General features: G+C 36.4%; 1 protein-coding gene across 26 annotated transcripts in view; it reads right to left on the bottom strand.

The window, feature by feature from the left end:
- The window catches only part of METTL15 (methyltransferase 15, mitochondrial 12S rRNA N4-cytidine), a 230,732-nt gene that overhangs the window by 169,721 nt on the left and 34,877 nt on the right, over positions 1 to 26,134 (bottom strand). For 3 of the 26 annotated variants that reach the window (XM_086338581.1, XM_086338585.1, XM_086338584.1), the window contains exon 3: positions 11,002 to 11,133. The exons of the other annotated variants lie outside the window; for them this stretch is intronic. The gene's annotated coding sequence lies outside the window, so the exon portion shown is untranslated. The remainder of the gene's footprint in view (positions 1 to 11,001; positions 11,134 to 26,134) is intronic. 26 annotated transcript variants of the gene reach the window in all.

The following is a 26,134-nucleotide window of genomic DNA, read 5'->3' as shown; positions in this document are numbered from 1 at the left end:
GCCTGGAATTTCTGAATTAATTTTTACATTTTTATTATAGAAGAACATAAATAGGAAGAACCCTTACCTTATAAATATCAGTTTCAAATCTGAAGCTTTCAAAGATTTGAACAGCAAGAGAAGCATCTGGAAAACCTTTCTCCCATGAAATTTTCAAAACACATAAAGTGACAGCCACATCTGACTCTCCTTTAACACTAACATCCACTTATCCAGTCCTTTGAATTCATCCCCAAAATTTACTCGCAAAAAAATATGTAACAAAGACTGCATTAAATTCTTAGAACCATTCACCTAAATTACTACATTGAGTATTTTCATTAATTATACCAGCCTCTTCCCAGTTTGGTCTAAACTCTACTTTGGCTTTTAAAATATCTAATTAAGAAAACAAACCTAAGCATGTTACTCCCTGTTTAAAAAATACTAGTGATTGATTGCCTTGCTGCCTGTAAGCTGAAGTCCAGATTACAGTCGTCCATGGAGGAAAGAGGTTGAGGATGGAACTGAGAGTGTTTGTTAAAGGGAACTAAGTTGTACCTATTGTTTTATTTCTTTAAAAAATTAACTAAAGAAAATTAAGACACAATTTAAACTCAGGAAAATGGGAATGAGTGTTATTTGTACTACAGTGGGAATATGAGTGTTACTTGTACTACAGTTTGTGGTTTTTTATATTTCAGAATTTCTCTTTAAAAGAAGTATTACCTGGATTACTGATTCTTAAAAAAAAAAAGTGAGCAAGATTATGCTTCTTAGTTATCCTACCAATATGAGCCACGTAACCAAAATTTCTTATTTTATAGCATTTTTTTCATTTGTCACTAGTAACAGTAATCATGTGCATTCAGTTAGCATTCACATCTTCATTTCTACATGGGTCAGGCTGAAGGTGTCATTGTCTTTTTAAAAAAAAAAAAAAGACATGCATGCCTGAACATAGAAGTGCTCTATAAATATGTGACAAAAGAAAAGAAAAACTAGAAACAGAATGAGAGGGGAAAAGGAGGAAAGGAAGTAGGAAAAAAAGGTAAGAGAAAAAATTAATGTGAGAATAGGAATCTTTCCTCAAATATAGGCAAAAACTGAATTAAAGGTTTTAAATGGTTTTCTTTATGATTGTCACATTACAATCTTATAGGATATAAAGAGTTTCCATAGATAGATGCTAACCAGATTTCTTCTATGCTTTCAGCACTAAAATGAGGAAATAAAATCATTTAAAAAATTAATATTGGATAAAAGAATATCTAAGTAGCAGAACACAGCGATAAGATATTGAAATAACATCAAGATTACAAGGTTTTAACTTGTGATTAAATATTTATTTATTTTTTTATGACCAGCATCAAACAATATCCTATGGAGGTCAATCTCCCTGTGTGGTCTTCCTTGGAAAGAAATAGATTCTGTCTCCTCATATGTAAGCTGAGGGTACCAGAAGATCCCTTCTGCTCTCATTCCCTGACAGTAAGTGACCTGAATTCAGGCAATCAGATGTTTCACCTGGAATTCTGAAAGCTGAAGGAGTAACGCTAAGATGCAGAGACATTTAAAAAAGCTATCCATATGGAGATTAGATTCCAGCGGTGGCAAAAGTACTGAGAACTCAAAAGCAGCAACAGGACTAAGAACCCAATGGGGAAGGTCCAGGGAATGATTCCCAACTTGGATGGTTCAGTGACACAGTCCTGGTAATGTGTGCCAGTGCCCAGTTTCCCTTGATTTTTGCCCATTTTATAAATCTGCTTCTTTAGAGCACCTGCTGACTATAAGAACTACCCACTTAACTTCAATAAATTCCTTTTCCACTGTGATGGCCAAAGTCAGTTTCTGTTGCTCGCATTAAAGAGTCCTAACTCAGACTCAACCAAAACCCATTCCTACTTGTGTCTTGAAGTTTAGCAATATACGTCTTTTTGACTATAATACAAAAATCTCACAAAAGTTCCTGGAAGCTCCTTTATCTAATAACTAAGTCATTCAACAGCATAACTTGTTAACTCAGGGGAAAAAGAAACAACAAACACAATCAAAACATTAGGTTGGAAATGCTGGGTATCAAAACACAGAAATATGTTTTCAGTTTAAAGCAGTTACTGTTAAATTGTGAAGTTCTGGTCTAGGAATTCACAGCCACTTAAACAAAAATGTATGGTTTTCCCACTAGTCATATATGGATGTGAGAGTCAGACCAAAAAGAAGGCTGAGCACCGATGAATTGATGCTTTTGAACTGTGGTGTTGGAGAAGACTCTTGAGAGTCCCTTGGACTGAAAGAAGATCAATTCAGTCAATCCTAAAGAAATCAACCCTGAATATTCATTGGAAGGACTGATGCTGAAGCTGAAGTTCTAAACTTTGGCCACCTGATGAGCAGGAAAAGACCTGATGTTGGGAAAGATTGAAGGCAGGAGGAGAAGGGGATGATAGAGGATGAGATGGTTGGATGACATCACCAACTCAATGGACATGAATTTGAGCAAACCCTAGGAGATGGTGAAGAACAAGGAAGTCTGGGATGCTGCAGTCCAGGGGGTTGCAAAGAGTCAGACACGACTGAGAGACTGAACAACAATATATAAAAGAAGAGCTGAATCCCAGACTAGAACCTTAAGTTCTGTAGAACTGAAGATTTAAATGATACAGTATAGCACATAATGTGCTTCCCAGGTGGCTCAGTGATAAAGAATTTGCCTGCCAATGCAGGAGATGAAGATGTGGGTTTGACGCCTGAGTCGGGAAGATCTCCTGGAGTAGGAAATAGCAACCCACTCCAATATTCTTGCCTGGAAAATTCCATGGACAGAGGAGCCTGGTGGTCTATCGTCCACAGGGCTGAAAGGAGTCAGACACAACTGAGCACACACGCTCAGATAGCTCATAATATCAGAAATGGGAATGCTAATCAAGAAGAAAGCTTGAAAGACAATCAAAGTGTGAAAGATTTAGTCGCTCAGTCGTGTATGACGTTTTGCGACCCCATGGACTGTAGCCCACCAAGGCTCCTTTGTGCATGGAACTCTCCAAGCAAGAATACGGGAGTGGGTATTTCCTATGCACTTAATATTGTTTTCCAGAAGAACCAATTTAAACTATAAATTCACATTATCATTAAGAACACAAACCTATCTTACAATATTATCTAAGATCACTAATGACAGAGAATTGTGTCATCAGCATAAAGAGCAGTGTGTGCAAAATGGGACAGAAAGTAAATGCAAACTAGTTATATATATCACTAAACTCAGAAAGCACTGATATGATTACAGTATAATCAAGTTTTTCAAAACAAAAGAGAATCATACATGTCTAAATTGGGGGAGACAACTATAAACTATGACACAAGGACTGTTTTACTCTCTTCCAAGTAGAAACATATTCTTTACAGATAAGTACATTCTACAGTACCAATAATGGAATTAAAATGGTGGCTATAAAGATAATCATAAACTATAGTGAACCATTTCTTGTTTTATGATCTGAAGAGAATGATCACATTATGATAATATCATCCTCTAATGTGCCTTTTAGTTGAAGTACTTGTTTTGTTCACAGATAAGCACTTTTTAAATACCGGTCTTGGTTTTAGATCAGTAAAGACAGACACAATAGTGAGTAATTGTGTGTGTGCATTTGTGTGATAAATCCAATGTCAAAATAGAGTACCAATGAAATACAGTGATTTCATCTTGGCAATGATTAATCCCCAGGAGTAATTAATGTTTATGTTTAAAGAGCTATACGTATGGTATCTTGATGCATGGGTTTTATTCAGACTTTACAAATATCTCTTCATATTTAATTTTTTAAAATAAACTTAAGCCCATTAGAATAAAATTTGGCTTTATTCTTAAGAAATAAAAAAGAGCCTCTTCTAAAGAGATATGAATTATAATTTGGAAAATGTTATTAAAATTATGAAAGTGTTAGTCATTCAGTCATGTTCGACTCTTTGTGACCCCATAGACTGTAGCCCTCTAGGTTCCTCTGTCCAGGGAATTCTCCAGGCAAGAATACTGGAGTGGGTAGCCATTCCATTCTCTTGAGGATCTTGCCAACCCAGGGATGGAATCCAGGTCTCCTACACTACAGACAGATTCTTTACCCTCTAAGCCACCAAGGAAGCCCCATTTTAACAAATAATAAATATTCTAATAAAGGAGGGGATATATATTATTTGTGGTAAGTTTTCAAATTGAAGTTCTTATTTTAATGGACAAGGAAAAAGAATCCAGACAACAGAAAGAAATGAACACTGAAGAATTTTAAAAAACAGCTAGTAAAACAACTAACTAAAATTTAAAGATATTAGGTTCCCAGGGATAAGCCATTTTGGGGCAGATGATTCTGGGAAAATATTACATGAACAAAATTATTTTACCTAAATCACTAAAGGTGAGAAAATGCATTTCACTGTGTAACATGTATATGTTATACACACAAACACACACATATATATAGGTTTATTAAAGTTATATTAAAAAAGCATCCTATTAAAATTAGATAACCAAATGACAGCATGTAGAGAGAGTTACGAGATGAGAAATCTGGAATAGACGTCAAATGACAGCAAAAGCAGCAGTTCTGTGGAAAGAAGTTTTAGCAACAGGTGCAGCAAGACAAGCACATGGGAAGGCAGCCATTAGCCTGACAGAATTCTGGGAATAAAATATTTAGAATTTATGCCACACTTTTTTTTCTTCAAGCATTTTACACACATCAACCAATTAATCATCAAAACACCCACATGAATATTTCTTCCTCATGATCACACCCAAGAATGATGAGTTACTTTTCTTAACTACAATAATACAAATCATACTTAAAAATTTTTTCACTTTCCGCACCAAACTTTTCTGCAATATTTGCCTTCTCATCTAGAACTAATTTAATCATAGCTTTTGGTATCTTCAGCAGTTTCTATTGCCCCAAACGAATCTAAAATTAGATTGCTTGTTTCCGATAGATTTCCTTAGAGAGTGACATCAGGATTTATTAAAAGAATGAATACACCATGATTGCTAAGGTTCACATTCAGTCTGATAGAGTATATTAAAGTTCAGAATAGGTATTAGACAAATAAATAGAATATAAAAAATTTCAACAAATTCTGATTAAAAAAAAACACTAGGGCAATTTTCTCTATGACATTACTGAATGATTATTTCCCAAGAACTTACTAATCACCAAATCCCACAGCCTTTTCTAAAATGTTCTTAAGTCTGTGACACTAACAAACACACTTTTGCCCTTGGACTTCCATAACAATGTGCAATCTAACTTACTCTCTTCACTAACAGCTATTTCTTTCTTTTAAAATGAATGAGCGTCTCAAGAATTCCCTTTATTGGAAGCGAGTTCTTAAACCAGATTGCCTTGAGTTTCTATTCAAACTCTTCCACTTACTAGCTATGTGAACTAAGGTAATCTCTTGTGTGTGCTAGCTGTTGCATCTGTAAAAAGATGCTGCTAAGAATTGTACTATATCTATTTTATAGGGGCTGTATGAGAAATATGTGAAAAAAATTATGTCTAACAGACATACAGTACATAGCAAATAATAAATATGAACAAATGTTAACAGCAATGGTGATGTTAATTTCTATTATTACTATTATCCTCTTTGTAATATTATCTAATCTTAAAGTTTCCATTATTTCTACTTTATGAATAATCTTCAAAAGTAAATTTTGTTGATGTAACATCTTTCTAGAAATCTAATTCTCATTTTGACAACAAAGGTCCGTCTAGTCAAGGCTATGGTTTTTCCAGTAGTCACTTATGGATGTGAGAGTTGGATTGTGAAGAAAGCTGAGCACCGAAGAACTGATGCTTTTGAACTGTGGTGTTAGAGAAGACTCTTGAGAGTCCCTTAGACTGCAAGGAGATCCAACCAGTCCATTCTGAAGGAGATCAGCTCTGGGATTTCTTTGGAAGGAATGATGCTATAGCTGAAACTCCAGTATTTTGGCCACCTCATGCTAAGAGTTGACTCATTGGAAAAGACTCTGATGCTGGGAGGGATTGGGGGCAGGAGGAAGAGGGGACGACAGAGGATGAGATGGCTGGATGGCATCACCGACTCGATGGGCGTGAGTCTGAGTGAACTACGGGAGTTGGTGATGGACAGGGAGGCCTGGTGTGCTGCATGCGATTCATGGGGTTGCAAAGAGTCGGACACTACCGAGTGACTGAACTGAACTGAACTGAATTCTCATTTTGAACCACCTGCTGAGTATCTCCATTACAGTGCCCTACCAGCAGGACAAATTCAATAGGCACCAAACAAAACTCACCACCACTTCAAAATTATCATGCTTCTTATGCTTTCTTTCTAGATGTAGAAATTCAAAATGTAAGCAATATTTCATTACTGTACCATCTTAAATTATAATCCACAATTATTCCAATTCATTTTCTCCAATTTGGCAGTATATAAATTGTCTTCTCCTGTTTTCGTACTTTGCTAAAATTATTACCCTTTTACTTAAATCAAATAGTAAGAAATGTGGTCTACCACAAGTTATTCTAGCATTACTCATTTTTACTTTAGTATCTATTTGTACATTAACTCTTTCAACTTAACTTTCTTGTATGGAATGATATATAATTTCTATCTTAACTCCAAATTTTCACTATATTGATGTTTTCTATCATTGACATATAATACTTAATATTTATTATGTTTCATTTCACTTTTATTTCTTTAAATTACAGTTTATACATTACATTGATTTTTTTTGTTGTATCTTTGATTATATGTTCAGGATAAAAAAAAGCATATAAAACATTAACAATAAAAAAAGGACGTTAGGGATAACAGAATTAAGAATCAATGTACTAAATGAAGAGCTATATTAGGGAGCTTTATTGACTCACTGAGTTTATTAAAGGAAGGAATTCTTTGTTATTGGTTTGTTTAAAAATATTTTGACTATTTAGTACATTTTATTTACAAAGAGCAGGGCAATGATAATCACTACTATTATCATATTACTTTACATATGCCTATTATGTTGTTGTTGCTCAGTTGCTCTCATGTCTGATTCTTTGCAACCCCATGAACTGCAGCACACCAGGCTTCCCTGTCCTTCACTATCTCCCTGAGTTAGCTCAAACTCATGTCCACTGAGTCAGTAATATCCCCTTCTCTTGCCTTCAATCTTTCCCAGCATCATGGTCTTTTCCAATGAGTTAAATGTTCAAACCAGATGGCCAAAGAATTGGAGCTTCAGCTTCAGCATGTCTTTCCAATGAATATTCAGGGTTGATTTTCTTTAGGATTGAGGGTTTGAACTCCTTGCTGCCCAAGGGACTCTCAGGAGTGGTCTTCTTGACCACACCACTGGGTCTTCTTCTCCAGACCACAATTCGAAAGCATCAGTTCTTTGGTGCTAACCCTCCTTTCGGGTCCACTCTCATATCCATACAGGACTACATAGCTTTAACTGCACAGCCTCCTTTATGGTCCTTTCACATTGGTACATGGCTACAGAGCTTTTGTCAGCAAAGTGATGTCACTGCTTTTTGAAACTCTGTCTAGGTCTGTCACAGTTTTTCTTCCAAGGAGCAAGTATCTTTTATTTCATGGGTGCAGTCAGCATCTGCAGTGATTTTGGATCCCAAGAAAATAAAATCTGTCACCATTTACACTTTTTCCCCATCTATTTGCCAAGAAGTGATGAGACCAGATGCCATGATCTTATTTTTCTGAATGCTGAGTTTTAAGCCAGCTTTTTCACTCTCCTCTTTCACCTTCATCAAAAGACTCTTTAGTTCCTCTTCACTTTCTGCCAACAAAGCAGTATCATCTGCATACCTAAGGTTGCTGATATTTCTACTGGCAATCTTGATTCCAATTTGTGAGTCATCCAAACTGGCATTTCGTGTGTTGTGCTGTGCAGAGAAGTTAAATAACCAGGGTGACAATATACAGCCTTGATGTATTCCTTTCCCAATTTTGAACAAGTCCCTTGTTCCATGTCTGGATCCAACTATTGCTTCTTGTCCTGCATACAGGTTTCTCAGGAGACAGGCATGGTGGTCTGCTATTCCCATCTCTTAAAGAACATTCCATGATTTGCTGTGGTCCAGTCAAAGGCTTTAGCACAGCCAATGAAGCAGAAGTAGATGCTTTTTTTTGGAATACCCTTGTTTTTTCTATGATCCAGGAGATGTTGACAATTTGATCTCTGGTTCCTATTGTTCAGAGCTATTACAAAATCTTACTTACCATATTAACTTCATATATACATATTCTATGCCAAAATTAAATATAATAACTCCAATATTTTTAAAATGCTTTTAGAACAAGGGTCACATTTAAGAAGATAGGGTCACACTAAGAATAAATTGAGCAGATCAGTATATAACCATAGAGTTTTTTATAAAAGACATCAAGGAAACTATTCTGATTAAATTTAGAGATTAAACTCCAAAAAATACCTAAGTCTGAAACTTAAGCCAGAGAGTTAATTGCAGGGCTTCCCTGATAGCTCAGTTGGTAAAGAATCCGGGATACCCTGGTTTGATTCCTAGGTTGGGAAGACCCGCTGAGGAAAGGGATAGGCTACCCACTCCAGTATTCTTAGGCTTCCCTTGTGACTCAGCTGGTAAAGAATCCACCTGCAATGTGGGAGACCTGGGTTCTATCCCTGGGTTGGGAAGATCCCCTGGAGAAGGGAAAGGTTACCCACTCCAGTATTGTGGCCTGGAGAATTCCATGGACTGTAAAGTCCATGGGGTCACAAAAAGTGGGACGCGACTGAGAGACTTACACTTTCACGTTCATTGTACTAACATAAGCAATTCTGAAAGTAGTATAATAACCCAATATTACGAGAAAGATCATGCATTCATCTGCTCCTTGATTACTTCCCAACAATAGACCTATAGTTAGGAATCATTTTTTTTTTCATAATATGAGGAAATTAGCTCAGTTCAGTTCAGTTGCTTAGTCGTGTCTGACTCATTGAGACCCCATGGTCTGCAACATGCCAGGCTTCCCTGTTCATCACCAACTCCCGGAGTTTACTCAAACTCATACCACTGAATGGGTGATGCCATCCAACCATCTCATATTCATCCCCTTCTTCTCTGCCTTCAATTTCCCAGCATCAGAGTCTTTTCAAACGAGTCAGTTCTTTGCACCAGATAGCCAAAGTACTGGAGCTTCAGCTTCAGCATCAGTCCTTCCAATGAATACTCAGGACTGATTTCCTTTAGGATGGACTAGTTGGATCTCTGTGCAGTCCAAGGGACTCTTAAGAATCTTCTCCAATGCCACAGTTCAAAAGCATCAATTCTTCAGCCCTCAGCTTTCTTTATAATCCAATTCTCACATCCACACATGACTACTGGAAAAACCATAGCCTTGACTAGATGGACCTTTGTTGGCAAAGTAATGTCTCTGCTTTTTAATATGCTGTCTAGGTTGGTCATAACTTTTCTTCCAAGGAGCTAGCATCTTTTCATTTCATGGCTGCAGTCACCATCTGCAGTGATTTTGAAGCCCTGAAAAATAAAGTCTGACACTGTTTCCATTGTTTCCCCATCTATTTGCCATGAAATGATGGGACCAGATGCCATGATCTTAGTTTTCTGAATGTTGAGCTTTAAGCCAACTTTTTCATTCTCCTCTTTCACTTTCATCAAGAGGTTCTTTATTTCTTCTTCGCTTTCTGCCATAAGGGTGGTATCATCTGCATATCTGATGTTATTGATATTTCTCCCAGCAATCTTGATTCCAGCTTGTGCTTCATCTAGCATAGTGTTTCTCATGATGTACTCTACATATAAGTTATTTAACTTATAAGTAGGGTGACAATATACAGCTTTGATGTACTCCTTTCCCAATTTGGAACCAGTCTGTTGTCCCATGTCCAGTTCTAACTGCTGCTTCCTGACCTGCATACAGATTTTTCAGGAGGCAGGTCAGGTGGTCTGGTATTCCCATCTCTTTCAGAATTTTCCACAGTTTGTTGTGATCCATACAGTCAAAGGCTTTGGCATAGTCAGTAAAGCAGAAGTAGATATTCTTCTGGAACTCTTGCTTTTTTGATGATCCAACGGATGTTGGCAATTTGATCTCTGGTTCCTCTGCCTTTTCTAAATCCAGCTTGAACATCTGGAAGTTCGTGGTTCATGTACTGTTGAAGACTGGCTTGGAGAATTTTGAGCATTACTTTGATAGCATGTGAGATGAGTGCAATTATGTGGTAGTTTGAGCATTCTTTGATATTGCCTTTCTTTGGGACTAGAATGAAAACTGATCTTTTCCAGTCCTGTGGCTACTGCTGAGTTTTCCAAATTTGCTGACATAGTGAGTACAGCACTTTCACAGCATCATCTTTTAGGATTTGAAATAGCTCAACAGGAATTCCATCACCTCCACTAGCCTTGTTCATAGTGATGCTTCCTAAGGCCCACTTGACTTTGCATTCCAGGATGCCTGGCTCTAGTTGAGTGATCACACCATTATGATTATCTAGGTCATGAAGATCTTTAATTTTTACAGTTTTTCTGTGTATTTTTGCCACCTCTTCTCAATATCCTCTGCATCTGTTAGGTCCATATCATTTCTGTCCTTTATTGTGCCCATCTTTGCATGAAATGCTCCCTTGGTATCTCTAATTTTCTTGAAGAGATCTCTACTCTTTCACATTCTATTTTTTGCCTCTATTTCTTTGCATTGATCACTGAGGAAGGCTTTCTTATCTCTCCTTGCTATTCTTTGGAACTCCGCATTCAGATGGGTGTATCTTTCCTTTTCTCCTTTGCCTTTAGTTTCTCTTTTTTTCTCCGCTATTTGTAAGGCCTCCTCTGACAACCATTTTGCCTTTGTGCATTTCTTTTTCTTGGGGATGGTCTTGATCCCTGTCTCCTGTACAAGGTCACAAACCTCCATTCATAGTTCTTCAGGCACTCTATCAGATCTAATCTCTTGAATCTATTTCTCACTTCCACTATATAATCATAAGGGATTTGATTTAGGTCATACCTGAATGGTCTAGTGGTTTTCCCCACTTTCTTCAATTTAAGTCTGAATTTGGCAATAAGGAGTTCATGATCTAAGCCACAGTCAACTCCTGGTCTTGTTTTTGCTGACTGGATAGAGCTTCTCCATCTTTGGCTGCAAAGAATATAATCAATCTGCTTTCAGTATTGACCATCTGGTGATGTCCATGAAATTAAATAACATTTCTCTTATTTCTGTCACATACTAAACAACAATTGTTTTTCAGAAACAATTTAAAGTGTCTTTTTTACAGAATTTTCTATTCTCTTATTTGTGTTTGAGGCCATTTTCTTCTGAGTGGGACCATCAGATTTGATGACTAAAACTACAAGAGAACAAAAATAATTGCCTATACTATTCTTTTCAAGTTTTTCAGTAGATTCACATAATTTTATAATAGAAGAGGGGAAATACATTTGTCTACAGACAAGTTTGAAAACTCATAAAAATTATTTTTTAGAATTTCTATCATTTAATAAGATGATTTTGAACAAATGTTTTTGGTTGTTTTATTCCTTCCCCCTTCCCTGGGAATAAAGCACTGATAATTTTTAACATTTGAGAAACAAATAAGAGTGGAAAACATCTAGATTTAAAACATTTAAGTGACGATACAAATGTTTATGAGGAAAGAAATTTATCTATTTGAAAAGGTCATTTTTATTTTTTTTTTAATTTTATTTTTTAACTTTACAATATTGTATTGGTTTTGCCATATATCAACATGAATCTGCCACAGGTATACACGTGTTCCCCATCCTGTACCCCCACCCTCCTCCCTCCCTGTACCATCCCTCTGGGTCATCCCAGTGCACCAGCCCCAAGAATCCAGAAAGAAAAACACCAATACAGTATACTAACGCATATATATGGAATTTTGAAAAGGTCATTTTTAAAGACTTCAAATATTCTGTTGTAACCAATATCCACAGTCACAAAGAATTTTGGCATACTGAACTAAAGATACACTTTCCTAATACATTTAGATCTGTTAAAAACCATCAACATAAAACACATTTATGACATGAACAGAAAAATGAGTTTCTAACCATTCTACCTATTGTGAAGCAAGAAAATGTTTCCATGTTATATTTGCCTTAATAGAAATTTCAGGTCTTCATCTATTTTTCTTCTACAACTAGGTACTGTTCCAAGATCATGTCTCCCATAAAGTACAAGGGATGAATGAGATTTCTATGAGGTCCCTTCCAACTCTAATTTCCTATCCTAGCGTACACTTTATACCTAAAGAAAAAGAGTAATAACACATTAGATGCATGTGAGAACATACAAATTTTTCCAAACAGCGTACCATTCCCAAAGAAGACCTGCAGCTTATACAAAATAAATGATATAAACAAAGCCAAAGGATATAAAGTAACCTACCTAAGATGACAGAATAAGTTAATGGCAGGGCAGAAACTACAAATTGCTAATATTTACTGTGAATTTACCACTCTACAAGGTAGGTACTATTACAAAGCAAATTTTATAAATGAGAAATCTGAAGCAAAGGGAAGGAAAGTGGCTCGTGTAGATCATAAAGTAACAAGTTAGAGGAGGAACAGAGGTTTGTCCTCAATTTGCCTCTAGATCCTTGTTTCTAGTCACTATACTAAAACCTGCTTTTTAATTACAGGTTGGATTTTCTAATTCCCTTTCTAGCTCTTTATGGAGACTTGATAAATAAAAATGCCTGCTTGAAAAATAAGATAAACTTTGCACTTATAAGTTACACAGAAAAGAATCAATAGCAGAAACATTAGATAAGAATCCTAGTTTGAAACTTTAAATAGCTCTGTTATTTCAACTGATATTAGGTATTTATATTAAAATGCAAAGAAGTCAATTTAGGAGATTAACAGAGGCTCAAACTGTAAAACAGAACTTTCTCAAGAGCTACTAATTTCTGCACTTAGCTCATGCTTCCAACTCTACCACATGGATGTTTGTTAAATGAGCCTAACGATTAGAGCCTCTGTCCAGAATCATTCTAAATTGGGACCTTAATTGTTTCTGTTTCATGACTCAGTGGGTTTAATATTTTATCTGCTGGATTTTCTAAATGCCAGTTCCATCATGTTCTGAGCACACTCTTTTGCCCACTCAATAGACTGGGTCACCAAGACAAAACTTTGGGATAACAGGATAATGAAATTTTCTAAGTCTTTAATTATTCTCTCTTACAAGTAACAAAGGACACACAAGCAACCAATACACTAATATTTTTATGGACTCATCTACCTCTCTCTCTTTCTCTCTTCCACCCACCTCGATTTATCAAGTCCAGCTGTATGAAACACACATTAGATAATTTCTTTTTAAAAATTATTTTCCAGAATAAAAAAAAGTCCCCCAAAGGCCATGAATTTAAAAAAAAAAAAAAAAAAGTTTCACAACATTGTTTTTTCTTTTGCTCTCCGGGAACTATCAAACTATAAAAAGAATCTGGTATGACCACCATATGGCTATCACTAACTGTATAAACAAATCTTTTTCAGTAAAATTGACTGGAAAGAAAAATTTTGTATCCTGAACCCCATTTCCTTCTTGCCATCCATCTGGAAATGAGAACTGAATTCAAAAGAGGGGAGGTTACAAGATGCTTTTAAAAAGCAGCTTAAGCATAATGCAGAAGGAAGCAGCAGTGTGGTACAGCAAAAAGATACGCATAAGCTCTGAAGCCATATGAAACTAATTCTATCACTTCCTTGTTCTGTGAAGTTGGGCGATTCATTTTACTTCTCTAAACCTAAATTCACTTGTCTAGAATGTACATAAAGTAGCAAGTGTGGCCAAGGGGACAGAAAGAAACTCTAACAAGTCTCAGGAAATAAAAGCAAAAATACATATATAATAGCCAGGGTTATATAATATGAATAAAGCAGACACTCATGCCACTGGCTGGCCCCACTTCAGAAACAAATAACTATATCGGATAACTGAAATGTAAAGAAAGAGGGTAGAACCAATAATAACAGGGGTAAAAATTAGAATTAAAGATTCCTTTTTAGGAGAAAATTCAGAGAATACAGGTCTTAAAGAACAGCCATAAACCTACTTGCAATTCTAAACTTTGGTGAGTGAAGACACACAGACATTTACAGATGCAGGAGAAGGGGTAGTAATTCAATAAACAATTACTAAGTCCGTGAGTTGGTGATGGACAGGGAGGCCTGGCATGCTGCGATTCATGGGGTCGCAAAGAGTCGGACACAACTGAGCGACTGAACTGAACTGAACTGAGACACTGTAGTTAAATGTTAGAAAAATATTGAGTGGCCATGACCTCTCTGGTTTAAAGAAACAGGTAAGTTAGGAGACAATTACAAAAGTGTAGTAAATGATACCTTGGAAGAAAGAACAGTAAAATAAATGGCACCATGGAAGAAAGAACAGAGCACATACAAGGTAGCAGAGACTGGAAAAAACTCATAGGTCTGCTGCAGATGGCAAGTAGCACATGTGGCAGAAGAGGAGGCTGATGATATAGAATAGCCCAGATGGTAAAGGAACTTGTACATATGCCAGGAATTTACAGTCCATTAAATGGAAAAGTGATTTGATCAGATGTAAAGTTAAATCCACTGAACAGCAAAGTGGAAGATGTACTGAAAGTAAGTGCTCAATTATGACATTCTTGCAATCCTGGTAAGAGATAAGAAAGTGGTGATGTAGTATTTTATTTTATTTTATTTTATTTTTTAATTTTATTTAATTTTTAAACTTTACAATATTGTATTAGTTTTGCCAAATATCGAAATGAATCCGCCACAGGTATACCCGCGTTCCCCATCCTGAACCCTCCTCCCTCCTCCCTCCCCTACCCTCCCTCTGGGTCGTCCCAGTGCACCAGCCCCAAGCATCCAGTACCGTGCATCAAACCTGGACTGGCGACTCGTTTCATACATGATATTATACATGTTTCAATGCTATTCTCCCAAATCTCCCCACCCTCTCCCTCTCCCACAGATGTAGTATTTTAAAGTGGGGGAGGTTTTGAAGTGAGCATAATCCCATCCAGAATACTACTAGGTTTTTAATTCAAGCACCAACCAAATAATTATATAGTAGAAGATTTAGAGCTATACGTTTGTTTTTAATTCAGTTCCAAATACCTATTTTGAGTATCAGGTCCAAATATTTGTCTTGTGAAAACAAATAAGTTCTTCCAGTGAAAAGCCTTCATCCATAAAAAGCACATCTCAAACAGGGAAAACTTTTCTTATTACCTATATTTTGATCACTGTTCTGTCTGAACAGATGGGAAATTCCTCCTCCTAATTCAACTGAGGGCAGAAAATTCAAATGGTAAGAGCTCTCTGGCATGATTTTAAAGAGTCTGAAACCTATCCCAGCAGCACAGTGCGGAAGTGTCCCAGCACAGGTTGGAACAGCTCCAGGTCCATCATTCCCTCCGGAGAATACCTCTGACAAATGAAGCCTTAAATGAAAGTAGGGTTAGAGGCGCAACTCTCCTGAATAGATAGCGTTATTCTCTTCTGCTTTTAACATTCTAACCTTTATGAGTAGAACTCCCAAACTGTTGATACTTAGAAATGATAGCAACATACCCCACCCTTTATAAATGAAATATATAAATGTCAGGGAGTTTTTGTTTAGCTTTGTTTTTTCCATCGGGGGTGTGTAGGGAGAGAATCTTTCATTTTTTAAAATCATCCCCACTTCAAATTCAGTAGAGATATTCCTAAAGCACGTTTCCAAACTCAATAAACTCAACCTTCTCTTTCATTTTTGTTCTGTCTCCAACCTCTCCCTATCCAAGGCAATAGATGCTGGTTTGTTTCCGTTTGCTCATGGAAGAAGTATTAACAAGAAGAGACCATTCAAATTTCTTTGCTCCCACAATCTCTCTCACACAAATTCACACCAATGCCATGACCCAGAGAGAAGTAATAAGAAAGAAGAGGGTAACAGGTAATAACAGGAAAGAGAAAAGAATCAGTAACAGTGAAATATGGACCAAGCTGAAGAAAGACCAGTACTATACTGCTGCTGCTGCTGCTAAGTCGTTTCAGTCGTGTCCGACTCTGTGGACCCCATACACAGCAGCCCTGTACTAGTGCATTATAATTACCAAATTGAAAAATGAAAATATTTCCAGGCAAAGTACTTTGTGGACCTTTTGACATGAAGGAGCACTGTAGGAGACTGGAGGGTGTGTGAAGAATAGGGATTAAGCCTTTCAATTAAGGTTGATTCAATTAAGGTTTGATTAAGCCTTTCAAACCCAACCTGGCAAGAAGTTCAAGACTACCTGCCCAAGAGATGTATCCTAACAAATGAAAGGCCTATAATTTGTATATTTGAAATTTGAAGAGGCTACATTGGCCCTAGTCATGTAAAGAGTGTGAAAGTATCAGATATTAATCAACTTCTTTTTCTAAATTCCTCAGTTGTCTCAGTGAGTAGTTTCCATTTGTGGGGATGTTTTGTTGCCTCAGAATTTTATTTATTGACTCATTTGAGAAATGCAAATATACTTTAAGCTTTGTCTTGTTATCATGCTTTTTTGTATAGGTCCTTTTTCTAGTTAACATAATATTTCTGTTGGAAGCAAAATAATTCTGAACCATCATTTACTAGTTTGGTTTGGGTAATCTATCAGAAATACTCCAATGAAAAGAGATGGCCCTACTCTCATCATATCTTTAAGCCATCCTCAACCACTACTTGCCTGCCCCACCCCAATTATATATTGTAAATCTAGAATCATACCTTTTTTTAATAATAGTCTAATTCAAAACAATTATTTAATCTATAATAGGCACAGCAGGCTGGAAGGGAAGGTTATCTGCAAAGTCACACAGAGCTGGGATCAGAACACAGGTCTCTTGATTTGCAAATCAAGAGATTTGCATGTCTAAAACATGCAAGCTACAAGAATGGCCTTGGCTAAGCTTCCTAGACTAGACAGATTGTGTGGTTTCACCAACCCACCTCCCCACCCTCTAACACACACACACCTTGGCAACATCCATAATGCAGTACATTTTGTCATCATATTATTGTTATCTCCATATGTACCAAGCAGTGTTTATGAAATGTTTTATGAACAATGTCTAATTTAATATTAGAAAATCCTGACATAGGTTCATCAAAGTAGAAAAGGCTAAAACAATCAGAAAAGAGACTGAAGCCAAGAAGATGTGCTGGTAATAAAGCATAAAGTTACTTGAAATAAATTCAAGTTTTTGGGCTAAATAAATAGCAGCATAGAAAAAATGAAACATATTATTCCCTGCCCCAAAGCAATAATACTTAACAGTGTCTTAGCCTGATAGTCAAATTGCTTAACAATCTGGCACCAGTCTACACTTCTAATTTCATTCCCCATGTCCTTCAAAGCAGCATTATACTTTTGGGGTCCTCTTCATAAGTGCAGTAAGTTATGCATTAATGGTTTTTTCATCCCTGAGATAATGGTATGCTTAAAAACACAGAATATGAATTCCATGATAGCCACTACAGTTCTAAAAACATAATACAAACTCAAGAATACCTGTTGACTGGAATGATGACAAGTACCACAGGTAAGACAGGAAGAAACTGAAAAAGGTAACAATAAAATCAAGGATACTGAATACCTTGCTGACTGAAGAAACATGGTCGTCTATTTGTCAACATAAAGACTGATAAGGAGAAGCTACTTTAGCTTACTTATAAAAAGCCAAAGACTTTGGTAGGCTCTTTTTTACAGAAGTGTTAATATGGCTCCAACTATTACATGATTAAATAATCTTGGCAGAACACAGTATTGGTAAGTAAACTGACTCCAGATTTAGAGAGAGGGCAAACGGAAGTGGGGAGAGAAAAGGAGGGGAGTCAAGAAGTAAAGAGATAAACAAGAAATACACCAGGGAATGGAGATTTACTCCCTCTTAGTATGAGTTCTTGAGAATGAAAAATGTCATACCTTTGAAGAGATCAGCATAAGATATTGTAATGAGGCTCCCATAACCTACTGAACTTTAGATGTCATAAAATGCTAGAAAATGGAGTTTTTTCCTTTGCAATTTATACTTTACCAATAATTCTCTAGCTGCTTAGAATCCCTAATAAAACTCTAAACACCCAGTTAATAATATTTAAATATCACAATTTTGCTAGCAGAAGAGGAAAAACTATATACCAAGACATGACTCAAGGGGGAAAAAAAAGACAAGGAATTAGTAAAGTGGTGTCACCAAGTCATGAGCAAAAAATACAACAAGGCTGGGTAAGAAGACTAAAAAAAAATCCTTCAGGTGGGGTGGGGGAAGAATGAAATAGATGAGGGAAATTAAGAGGTACAAACTTCTAGTTATAAAATAAACAAGTCACAGGGATGAAACGTACAGCACAGAAAATATACTCAATAATAATACCATTGTATGGTGATAGATGGTAACTAGACTTATCAGGATGATCATTTTGTAATGCATAAAAATATGAAATCACTATATTGTATAACAGTAAACTAACATAGTGTCATAGGTCCATTATACATCCAAAAACAAACTTGAGAAAAAGAGATTACATTTGCAGTTATGGAGGGTGTGGGGGAGTTGGTAATTGGACGAAGGCAGGGCAACGGGATAACTTTCAGTGACAAACTGAGTAAGTACTAGCGACACAATGTAGAACATGATTACTATAATTAACATTGATATATGTTATTTATGAATGTTAGGAGACTAAATCCTGACTTCTCATCACAATTTGTATCTATATGAGATGATGGATGCTCACTAAAATTGTGGTAAACACTTCATGATGTAAGTCAAACCATTATCCTGTACATCTTAAACTTATACAATGCTATATGTCGATTGTATCTCACTAAAACTGGAAGAAAAAGAGAAAAATCTGTTTGACCCTCAGAAAGGTGAGACTAACTGGAGATATTCTTAGACAAGAGTGTGCAATTCAGCATCTCCCAATATTACACATGCAGAGCATTAAGTTCTCCAAGCATATTAACAACGTTTTTGAAAAACAGATAAGAAAGAGGTGGGGTCAGGGGAACCCTTTGGTTAAATAAGTTTGTACAATGGGCTACACAAAGTTAAAAACATTTCACTTTTTTCCCCCCTAGGATTCTTAAATACTAGTGTATAATAAGAATCTCCAACAGAAGGGTGGATTTTCCTATGTTTCTAAAACTTAACCATAGAATTTTTTAAAGCCCATCTCATTAGAACAGACTTAGAATAAAGTGAATGAAAAACCAAAAGGTCAAATGGTTGCTGTTGTTCTTACACGTTTCTAAGGAGTGAAAGAACAAAGACCATTGACTAGAGTCCAACAAATCTAAGATCATATTGATTATAAGATACAATATTAATATATACTATGAAAAAAAATGCAGTCAATAAATTATGACATGTCATTAATTGTAAAATATGTCTCAATTTCAAATAACTTCAAAAGTAATATTTAAGTGCTCATGCACAGTTGTTCGGTCATGTTCAACTCTGCAATGTCATGGACTGTAGCCCACCAGGTTCTTTTGCCTACGGAAATTTTCAGGCAAGAATACTGCGGTGGGTTGCCATTTCCTCCTCCATGGGACCTTCCCCATTAAGGAATCGAAACTGCATCTCCTGCACTGACAGGTGAATTCTTTACCACTCTGCCAAATATTTAAGAGGAATGATTAAAAGACTGTAATCCACTTACTGTCATGTGCTGTGCTTAGTTGCTCAGTTGTGTCCGACTTTTTGCAACCCCATGAACTGTAGCCTGCCAGGCTCCTCTGTCCATGGGGCTTCTCCAGGCAAGAATACCGGAGTGGGTTGCCATTTCCTCTTCCAATTTACTGTCATATAGATTGTCTATTGTATATGTAGATCAAATAATTTCTTAAATTTCCTTTACAAATTTGGCACAAGACAGCACTCTAATGTGTTGCCATAAATTGCCTAATGTATTTATTACACAGATTTGTTGAAGACTTTCAATAAGTTACTAGCTGGGCTTCAAGTTCCACATTTGTTTATGGATAAATAATTCCCATCTTCCAGGGACACTGAGAGGATTAAGCACTTAATACGTGAGTTCCCTTCTCTTTCTTCTTTTGTTTTCCCTCTCAGTAATTAACCCTAGCACTTTATCATCTTGCCAGAACATTTTTGATCACTTTAGCCAAAATACCTTCCTGGTCTTGATTTCCTGTTTAATCTTCTGTAAACATGAAGAACACCTAATCAATCCCCCTTTTATACAAATAAAAGTACTTTCAAACAAATATGACCACAATGAAGAAACAGACTATTTCAAAACCATATCATTTTTAATAAGTTTATTAATGTCAAATTAATGCAATGTAAAGGAAACTAACCAAGCCATTTAATTTGTTTTTCTTAAATAAAACACATAATGTTTCATGAGACATCAGGCTTTTATTTGACAAATCAATATACAATTATTGTATGAACTAGTTTCTATGGAGCATAAAAGACTTCTCTCATGGACTGATAAATCAGCAAGCTAAAAAGAGAAGGGACTGAATAAATAATTTTTAAGGGAAAAAAGCATCAAGCAAGGGAGAAATTAAAGACACATGAAACAGGGTTAATAAAAGGGATTTTAAAAAATCAACATAGTAACTATAGGTCTATTCAACAGACCAAAAAAAAAAAAAAAAATCATAAAGCAAAACAAAAACTAAATACCAAAGAACAATTAAGCAACTTGCCAAAAAACAAAATACTTTGGTGGGATGTCAATCAGTAACACTGAGCTGACAACTGTGCCTTAATTAATTTTGAAACTGTTTCCAATTAGTTAGTATAGAACACTAGAGGCTTCATGCTGCCTATGACTCAGTGCACTGACTCATCCACCAAAACTTTTCTTACAGAAGAAATATCCAAGCACCCGCCAGGATGCAAGATCAAAAGGAAAGAAGGTTCACCAACCTTCTTAGTTAAAGGCCTGTGATAAATTTAGATGACCGGAAGGATATGGAACAACTTTCCAGAAAGGTTTAATAGTCAAAAATAACTTGAAAAGTTTGATTTGTTAACAAAACAATGAAAATATATTCTTTAAAATTGCTACTGCAAATATCTCTATAAAGAATGCTATTTGTTTTTTAAACTATATAGATGACATAAATAATATAACCAATATTTATTAAAGTGTTTAATTAAATTCACCAATTCATCATATATAAATATCCCATGTTTCGTACCTTCTTAAAACAGCAGTGGAAACAAAATTTAGACATGAACAAGAGCCTAAAATCACCATATATATTTAGCCCATTGAAGATCTCTTATTTTTTTTCAGATTTAGTTTATCCTTAGTGTGATCCAAGATTATTGGCCTTTCTAGAATTAATAAAAATGTCTTAAATGGTTCTTCAAAATAACTATAAAATACAATATAAACAAAAAGAATGCAAGTAACTACATTTCCTTCCTTTTATTACAAAATTTATCTCTACTTAAGTCAAACATTTCATTAAATCACAGTTGCATATAGGTAACTATTTCTGAAATAGTTTAGAAATATTTTGGAGCTGGGAGAGAGAAAAAAGAGCAATGAAAGACTACTACTCCCTTCAGGAAAAAACAAAGAAGACCCTTTATTCAGAAACTGGAACCTAGGGGAGGGGCTGCTTAGCAGGACTCAGCCAGTCCTAATATTCTGGAGAGCCTAGGGGATCCATGGAGAGAAATCAAGTTAATAGCAAGTTAGTTCCTAAACAAATTGTCAATAAGAGATCCATTTTGCTGTAAAAATCCATATGTAATTTTTTAATGCCTTATGATTAAAAAATAATTAAAATGACTTACAAAGACAAGTTAGTTCAGAAAGTAAAAAAGCAAGGAAATGCAGAGAGAAAAGGTTCAAAGATGGCAATGAAGACAGAAGAAATAAAAAGGTGAAATTGAAATCGGTAGTAAGCTTACTCAAAACACATGACATAAAACATTTATGCTAGTTGATAAAGGCAGACCACAAAATTTATGAGTTTCCTAGAAGCCACTGAAAAGAGAGAAACATACGCAGTTGCATCATTTGTCATATCCACAAAAATTTAAACTCATACACAAACACATACACACAAACCACAGTCATTCAAAATGCTTCCTTGCCACTGTACCTTGAAAAAAAAATTCCGATCAGTCTTCATAAAGAAATCACAGAAAACTAACTTCTCTTACCTTCTCTTCCACCCTTACCGTGAATATAACAATGAGTTTAAAAGTTGTGTTACTTTTAATATTCCTCAATATAAGCAATGGAATAACACAGTGAGGCATGATTCAGTTAAACCGATTCTAAGAACGTGAAAACGACATGGCCCAAGTACACTGCAGTCCTTCATAAATTTTATTTCCCCCAAACTTTTCATAGGTATTAGGTGGCTGAGAGTTCAAAGTCGTAATCTAAGACAAGAACCTGGAGTCTAGCTATTTTATGTTATTTGCAAAAGAACAAGTCTATATATTTTGACAGTAAGCTAAATGGCAAAAGAAATGTGGCTGATGTACACATAGGAAGCCAAATGAATCTAATGAGAACATTTGCTTGAATTAATTAAACAAGTGCTTAATGAGTTTCATTACATAAAAGATAAGGTAGTACTTAGTGGGGTTACAATGTTGAACTTGTCTACCATCCTCCTACAGCACAGTTTAGAGTGCTGGGGACCACATGCAATTAAATAACTAATTACAGCAGTGATAAAGACAATAATAAAATTGAGTGGCTGCTGGAGAAGCACCTAACCTGGAAATGAAATGTTAAAAAAGGCCTTCCAAAGAAACTCCCATCTAAGCTGAGACCTGAGACCTGAAGCAGCAGTTAGCTCAGGGCTCCCAGGCAGAAGTTAACAGAAATCCCCATCAGTCCTCCTCTAGGTTCAGTTTCCTTGCCCCAACCATTAAATGATGGAGCTACATAAGGATCGGGACACTTTCATTCACTCAAAGATCAAGGCAAAAAATAACTGAATAAGCCCATGACTTCAACTTTTACTTACACGCTGATAACTAGGTGGCCTGACAAAAATCAGTAATGTGTAACTATTCTCAGGTGTTCTGTGACTATTTTCTTCCTAAATCATCAAAAAAAAGTCTGGCTTTGTGCTCCCAGTTTCTTTCCCTATACTACACTGTAAGCTTTGTGGTATGTTGTCAAAACAGGAAAACACAGTTACATTAAATAATGAAGAACAAAGAAGATGAAGGATGAATCAGAATAAAAGTTAGCTTGGATGGGAGCAGAGGGGTAGCTTCTTTAAGAGTTTTGAAAAAACAGATGGTTAGAGCCACTGCATTTGATGAAGACAGAAGATAAGAAAAGGAACGAGAACAATATTAGAAAGTATTCCTGGGAATTAAGAGTTCCAGTCATAGTTTTGAGAAATGCATACAAAACTTACATTATTTTGAAATAATTTTGTTTTAATGAATCATGTTCTTTTGACCACAATACTCCTCAAAGACTGCAACACATGCAGGCTTCAGCAATATGTGAACCGTGAACTTCCTGATGTTCAAGCTGGTTTTAGAAAAGGCAGAGGAACCAGAGATCAAATTGCCAACATCCACTGGATCATCGAAAAAGCAAGAGAGTTCCAGAAAAACATCTATTTCTGCTTTATTGACTATGCCAAAGCCTTTGACTGTGTGGATCACAATAAACTGTGGAAAATTCTGAAAGAGATGGGAATACCAGACCACCTGATCTGCCTCTTGAGAAATTTGTATGCAGGTCAGGAAGCAACAGTTAAAACTGGACATGGAACCACAGACTGGTTCCAAATAGGAAAAGGAGTTCGTCAAGGCTGTATGTTGTCACCCTGTTTATTTAACTTATATGCAGAGTACATCATGAGAAACGCTGGACTGGAAGAAACACAAACTGGAATCAAGATTGCCGGGAGAAATATCAATAACCTCAGATATGCAGATGACACCACCCTGATGGCAGAAAGTGAAGAGGAACTCAAAAGCCTCCTGATGAAACTGAAAGTGGAGAGTGAAAGAATTGGCTTAAAGCTTAACATTCAGAAAACGAAGATCATGGCATCCGGTCCCACCACTTCATGGGAAATAGATGGGGAAACAGTGGAAACAGTGTCAGACTTTATTTTTCTGGGCTCCAAAATCACTACAGATGGTGACTGCAGCCATGAAATTAAAAGACGCTTACTCCTTGGAAGGAAAGTTATGACCAACCTAGATAGCATATTCAAAAGCAGAGACATTACTTTGCCAACAAAGGTTCGTCTGGTCAAGGCTATGGTTTTTCCTGTGGTCATGTATGGATGTGAGAGTTGGACTGTAAAGAAGGCTGAGCGCCGAAGAATTGATGCTTTTGAACTGTGGTGTTGGAGAAGACTCTTGAGAGTCCCTTGGACTGCAAGGAGAGCCAACCAGTCCATTCTGAAGGAGATCAGCCCTGGGATTTCTTTGGAAGGAATGATGCTAAAGCTGAAACTCCAGTACTTCGGCCACCTCATGCAAAGAGTTGACTCATTGGAAAAGACTCTGATGCTGGGAGGGATTGGGGGCAGGAGGAGAAGGGGACGACAGAGGATGAGATGGCTGGATGGCATCACTGACTCGATGGACATGAGTCTCAGTGAACTCCAGGAGTTGGTGATGGACAGGGAGGCCTGGCGTGCTGCGATTCATGGGGTTGCAAAGAGTTGGACACGACTGAGTGAATGATCTGATCTGATCTGATGAAATAAATCTGACAAGTTCTTATCTCATGCTCAGACTTCTCTGAGTTCCCGAACAATTTATCCAACTAGTCCTTGAAACTCCACGTTAGCTATGTGAAAAGCATGCAAAAAATGTCCAAAACAAAATAGAAATTTTCCTTAAAAAATCTGAGTCTTCATGCAGCCAATGACAAGGTCGTACACCTACCTCCCTTAACAGCTTCATCCCACTTCACCTCTCATGTCTAGCTCTTCATCACCACATTCTGTTTATTTTTAATACAAAACCTCTCAAATCTGCCTACTTTGCTCCCTCTAAACTACCACCATTCTATCAAAATCTCTTTAAATAAATTCAATTACTTTCTAACTGGTCTCCTTGCATCCACCTTTACACAGCCTATTCCCAGCCTATAACCTCTTATCTATGCTCACAAAATGTTGTTACAAAATACATATCTAATCTAGTTTACCCACATCTCCTGCTGAAAACTTTTCAATGGATTCCCACTGTTTTTCAAATAAATATCAAAATCCTTAATATAGTCTCAGGCCTACCATTTTCTGACAAAGACTTCATCTCTTTCCATCTCTTCTCTGATGTCTACTTTTAGCCAATCAGTTGGTCTTCAGGTTTTCCAGAAGTGCTCTGTTTTCTCCCACAATAGATTTCATGTGCTATCTCTGGCAGGAATGTTCTTTCCTATTCTTTAGACCTAAGCTCATAAGCCTTTTCCAAATGCCCGTACTAAATCAGAAGTCTATTTGCCACTCTCACAAAGGTACATGCCTTTCTCTAATGGCAATTATCACAGATGAAACTGTTCTTATTTGTGTATATTATATCTCTGTGTTCTGTTACAAATTACCCTAAATTAAAGGGTTTAAAACAATAAACATTTATTATCTCACCGTTTCTATGGGTCAGGAATATAGAATTATCTGGCTTGGGGTCTCTCTTAGGATGCAGTAACAGGGTCAGCCAAGGTTGCATTCCTCTGAAAGCTTGTTCAAGCTAGAAGATCTGCTTTCAACAGAACTCATTCACCTGGTGCTGGTTGTTAGGAGACCTCAGTTCCACTCCATGTAGGCCTCTCCATGGGTTGCTTAAGCATCCTAATGGCATGGAACTGGCCTCTCAAAGCAAGTAATAAAAGATACAGCACACTTTCTTTTCTGACCTAGCCTTTGAAATGAAAAGCACCATAATTTCTTAACATCTTATTAGTCACACTGGTCAACCCAATTCATCATGGAAAGGAACTGTGAAATAATACGAACACCAGGGAGTAAAAATCAATGGAAGCCATCTTGTGGACACTGGCTATAATAGTATGTTAACTGATCTGTTTTTAAATCTTCTAATAGATTAAACTCCAAGACCTAGACTGAAGTAACTATAGTTGGCCTGAAATTACCTTAAGT

The sequence above is a fragment of the Bos grunniens genome, chromosome 15 (assembly GCF_055505025.1).
Source record: "Bos grunniens cultivar Pamir isolate PY7600 chromosome 15, Bosgru_T2T1.0, whole genome shotgun sequence".
NCBI classification, from domain to species: Eukaryota; Metazoa; Chordata; class Mammalia; order Artiodactyla; family Bovidae; genus Bos; species Bos grunniens.
This window is presented reverse-complemented; position numbering and strand designations above follow the sequence as displayed.